Here is a 6000-nt window from a genome sequence, read left to right as displayed (position 1 = left end):
TTAAACAATAGTGATTGTAATAAAAGAAAAAAAAATGTACATGTGCAATGTGAGCCAAGTTGAAGGGCAAAATCTGCCGAGTGCACCATGAACTCTAGCTTGTCAGTTCTTTTCATGCAAAAATGAAGGGTCTCCTTAGAGAAACTGTGAAAGGACCCTCAATCTGAAAGTTAACCTCAGAACCAAGGATTCATACATGACAGGCACCAGGAGCTGCTCTCTCACTTCACCCTGACATCCACATTCAAACAAGAATCAAAATCATTTTCAAACAAGTGTCCACTTTCAAATAAGGAGATTTACCTCCTAAATAGTTCTTAAACTTATCTACTTTACTCTATCGCATGATCAGTTTAGAATGAAGCTTAATTATATTACTATAGTAGGTGCCATGCTGCCCTACTCAATCCGTCTCCATTCTTGCTATTTGCCCTTTTTCCATTTCAGTGTGAGTCAAAGAACGATCTTCCTAAAGCCACTTCTAAAATAGCACTTCGCTTTAGGAATTTCCCTCTGTCTTTGATTTCAAATCTACATGTCCTAAACTGTCACCAAGGTCGCAGGATCTGGCTCACTTCTCTGCTCTTCTCTCTTCCCATCCTCCTGTCATATCCGATGCTTCAGCCATACTGAAATTCACTCAGAACGTTACACATGCCACCTGTCTTATTCTCCAAGTCTCTGCTTTAGGCTTTTCTTTCTTCTTTCTTCTTCTTTCTTTCTTCCTTCTTCTTTTATGAATATTTTTCATTCAGCCATCAGTCCTATCCTCTCTTGAACTTCATTAGTCTAAGGAGAGTGGAGCCTTTAAGTTCCATCTTATAAAACATTCTCTCCAGGAACCATCCATCCTCTGACCTCCAAATTAGGATTAGGTGCCTCTCCTATGTGCTCCTGTATCACCCTGAATATCAAATATTCTCTAGCATATCACTCTGGATTATAATTATCTGTTTCATGTTTTGTTTTTATTTCCCATACTTAATAATTATAAACTTATTTGTCAAGAGATTGTGTCTTCCATGTTTATCAACACAGGCCTGCTGTATGCTAAATTTTTAATCATTATTCATGTCCTCGCTTAACAAAAAACTGTGTTTAGCAGAAAGAAAGGCTTCATCTTGAACATCTTCTGTCAGTGAGACAGAATGTCCTTCATTTTAGCCACGAGAAAGCTGTCTCAAGCACCTTGCGAGAGAAGGCCAAGAGGCCTATAGATATCAGTTAATAAAAGAGTATACAATACTCAAGTTGGTAAAAGAAGAATGAAAACCTGGGGGACAGAAGGGCTCAAAAATGGTATCAAATCATCAGAGTGATGAAGAGAGAAAAGGGTTGGGCATTGCACCCATGCTTGAGGATTCATGGTGTCCCAGTTGGCAGAGACAGAGCTAGTATGAGCAGCAGTGCTGGAATGTCACTGGCATGGAAAAATCAAAAGTGGACATCTTTGAAGATCAAGAGTGAGAATCAGGAAAGAGGTAGAAAAGATTGATATTTAAAAGTTCCATAGAATAGAGAGTTGCCTTCTTAGGACCTTGGAGTAGAAGGAAGGGACTCAGCATGCACTGGGTTTCCAGTGATTCCATTAGGTGATGCTCAGAGACAAAGATGATGTTTAACGTCACTGTTTTGTCACCCACATTCTTTGAATAACATTATGCAACAGTGTAACTTTGAGGGATACAAATGATGTCTACGTGTATAAGTGTAAATTGGCTGTATTCTCCAATAATGCATTTGTTAGTATTTATTGGGCCTTTGATAAGAGCCAGGCAAGATGTAGAGTACTATGAATGCATCATCCTACTTGCAGTAAGCTGAATAAAACTCCTATATTTACCTCTGTCTAGGACCTGGGAATGTTTTCTAATTTGACAAAAAGGATTTTACAGATGCAATTAAATTACCCTGAGGTGAAAAGATGATTCTGGATTATCTATGTGGATCTAAACATAATCTCGAGGTACATAGGTGACACCTAGAAATTGAAAAAATAAATAAAATAATAAAAAAAGAAAAGAAAAAACAAAAAATTTTCTCCTTAGAGCCTCCAGAGGAACCTGTCAACACCTTGATTTTCATACAACAAAATTTGTTTAGGATTTCTGAGTCTAGCACTGTAATCAAATGAGTTTGAGTTGTTTTATGCCACTAAATTGTGGCAATTTGTTGCAGCAGCCATGGGAAACTAATACACCGCTTAGTTCTCACAACCACTCAATGTACCAACTATTACTGGAAGCACAGGTTAGTGATCCAATCCAAGTAGTCTGATCCCAAACCCCTAGTCCTTACTTACTACACTCCACTCCATGGCAGAAAAACTAACTTGCCCAGTATATATCTGTGGTAAATCCAACCATATTTGGGTTTTTTATTAACCAATGTCAAAAATACAAAGCTGGAAATGTCCATTTTCGGAAACTGGAATTTTTTTTCAGCTCTTTTTAAGCGTCAGTTTCCTGATTGCTTCCCTTTACTCCTTCCACTGTATTAAAGACTTTGAAAACTTCTCATGTCATTAATTCATTAGCTACTATATTCATACAAATATGCTCAGTTTTAATTGGTGCAGAACTCCATTCCAGAAGCAAAAATGTATAAAGAATATTCCTAATATTCACAGGTGACTATTAAAATATCTGAACTTACAAGTTAGCTTACATGAACTTCAGCTGCAGATTTGCTCCTTAGAGTATAATCTTGAACAAGCAATTTAACCTTTCTTGATTCCTTTAACCTGTAAAATGTGGAGTTTGCCCTGCCAGCCACCTTCCTTCTCTACTTCCTTCGCTAGTAGTCTGTGATGAAATTTGTTCCTCAATCTGTTGGTGACACTGGATTTTTCCATATAAAATGTTATAGTTTATGAGAACAGCAAAGTTTGATTCTAAACAGAAATCCATCCCTTTCGCCTAGAAACAACTGCTTTGGCTTGGTGAGAACTCTAATTTCATAACAGACTGAGGCATTTTTAGTGCCATTTCCTGTTGAGCCAAAATCAGGGGCTGTGAAGGGAGCATTTACTGAGCATTTATTATCTGTCAAATACTTTTATATATTATCTCTTTAATCCTCACAATAATCCTCCAAATAAGCATGTCATCTTAATTTGATAGGTGAAGAATGTGTCAGAGACACTAAATAACAAGGATTTTTTTTTTTTTTTTTCTTTTTAGGGCCGCACCTGTGCCACATGGAAATTCCCAAGCTAGGAGTCTAATCAGAGCTGCAGCTGCCAGCCTACACCACAGCCACAGCAATGTGGATCAGAGCCACATCTGTGGCCTACACCACAGGTCACAGCAACACCAGATCCTTAACCCACTGAGCAAGATCAGGGATCAAACTCACATACTCATGGATACTAGTTAGATTCTTAAGCTATTGAACCTCTAAGGATTCTCTAAGGATTTATAATTAGCAAAATATCCTGATCCCAAATCTTGCCTTTTCCACCATGCCATACTATATCAGACAAAAGTATTAATAGCTTCTATATGTTGGGTACTGTTGGAAATTTTATTTTCTAAAAATGATCATACAGTACATTTATGAACACTTCTCATGTTCTTATAATGTGACTGAAAATCTTTCCATCAAGAGATAGGGTTCCTCTGTGTCTGGGCAGGGACTTGTAGCTGCTCTAACCAGAGCATGGCAGGATAATTTTATCGACTTCTGAGGTTAGCTTGCATAATGGAGACAACTTCCCTTGGCATTCTCTCACTCATCCTTATAACCCACCACTGCTGTGAGGAAGCCTAAACCAGCCCTCACAGGGAGAGGCTCATATGAAGACAAAGCTGCTAAGATTAAGGACATCGCAGAGCAGATAAAACTATCCCCACTGTGCCCTGGCTGAATTCTGGACAAATGGAACGCTGGGACAGTTTTACACCATTAAGTTTTGGGGTGAATTTTTAGAAAGCCCTAGAAACTGGAATAAGTATATATCATTTATATATCACCTTAAAGTTTCCCCATTTTACAGACTTGAGAACAGACTCAAATAGGTTATAAGACCCATTCTGACCCACATAGTTAATATATAAAGATAAAACTCAGGCTGTTTTGTATTGTAGGTTTTTTTTTTTGCTTGTTTGTTTGTTTGTTCATTTTTTGGGGGGTGTTGTTTGTTTTTCCAAAACCCATATCTCATTCACTTTAGTGCATTATCTCCTACAAGTATCTTCAAGTTTTTGAACTTCATGAATATTCACCAGCCTATAGAATGAACCACATTTTCAATATGACATTAAATGTATTACCTTTGATAAATGAAAGACCATTATACATATATAATCTTGTTTATCAACAAACAAAAGCTTTTAGGGAATTACATTATTTCTAGGTCACGTATATCTTGTACCCATTTTATCAGTTTCATTGACTTTAGGGTATATTTTTATTTTGTCATTCTATATTTGAAAATATAGGGTTTTTTGTTTTCAGAGTTTTGACTTTCACAAGAAACACAATTAATACAGTAATGTACAGTACAATAATATTATATTTCAAGCACATTTAATAATTTGACATCAAAATTGATTTTATATAATCCCTTGGAAGCAGATTTGGTTGATTGCCTATCCAAAAACCATTCCATCTTTATCTCTGTTCTCAGAAATCTGATTTTGTTTGATATTTACCACCCCTTTTCCAGGCTGGTGCAGACTACTTTTTAAAGTATAAAGAAGGTGAGTTTTGCTAGTTTTTTGTCTATCAGGAAAAAAATTTTTTAAAGAAATTCTGAAGCAATTGGTTGGGAGGAGAAATCTCTAAAATAATATTATAAACAGCTCTTTCTATAAAATTTAAAACACTAGGTCAACTCCCCAAAACTATTTTTTTCCTATCATTTATTTTAAATATTCCCCTATGTCTTTTGTATTTCCTCTCTGAGGCCAATTTTTCAATTTTTTTTTGACCCTCTGTAGAAATAGGTCCATAATTTCACTGGAGATTAAATTTTGATCTTCCTTTCTTTAAACATGAAAGAGTATAAATGCTGGTATATAGACTCTCTAAATTTTTGCTAGGCTTCTCAGCCATAATATAGTTGTCATGTTTTGTTTTGCTGTTTAAGAATAGATGTTCATAGAGTAGACATGTATTTTGATTGGTACAAGAAATATTTTAAACCAGTTTTAAGATATTGTGTGGTTTTTTTGTAGTAATTTAATAAATTAAAGTTCTAGCTAACTTTCTGAGATATTTTTGCCTCTAATAGAATCTGGCTCATACTGAATGAAATTTTAAGGCATTTTTAAAGGAAACATATGTTTCTAATAAAACTGTTGTGTGTGCAGAGTAGTTTTTTCAATGTAGATGAGGCGCTCTGGTGACATCATCCTTTAAATTCTCTTTAGGTAAACCAGATGGTAGGATGTGAATGCAATAAGAATGCTGTTAAACTGTCCAGAGCATAGTTTAATCATCTTTAAGAATGTCACTAATACCTAACATATGTATTTTATTTTATTTTTATTTATTTATTTATTTTATTTATTTTATTTTTTTTTTTGTCTTTTTGCTATATCTTTGGGCCGCTCCTGCGGCATATTGAGATTCCCAGGCTAGGGGTCGAATCAGAGCTGTAGCCGCTGGCCTAGCCAGAGCCACAGCAACGTGGGATCTGAGCCGCGTCTGCAACCTACACCACAGCTCACGGCAACGCAGGATCGTCAACCCACTGAGCAAGGGCAGGGACCGAACCCGCCACCTCATGGTTCCTAGTCGGATTCGTTCACCACTGCGCCATGACGGGAACTCCTAACATATGTATTTTAAATGATCATTTTTATTGGAAAAAAAGATGTCCCCAAATGCTCATTTAGAACAAATGATAAAAGTTGCAGGTTTAAAAAAACAAACAACCAAAAAATTACCACAAAAATAAAGATTTCTGCCTACGGCCTAGCAATTCTGTTACCATACTGAAAAATCCATAGCATTAAAATATGTGCAATCTCACAAATAAATAGCTGTAATTTA

This window comes from Sus scrofa, chromosome 8 (genome assembly GCF_054392235.1).
Source record: "Sus scrofa isolate SSC_HxYL_T2T_F1_AM1 chromosome 8, Sscrofa_HxYL_maternal_Yorkshire_Landrace_v2.0, whole genome shotgun sequence".
Classification (NCBI taxonomy): domain Eukaryota; kingdom Metazoa; phylum Chordata; class Mammalia; order Artiodactyla; family Suidae; genus Sus; species Sus scrofa.
Note: the sequence above shows the minus strand (reverse complement) of the source record.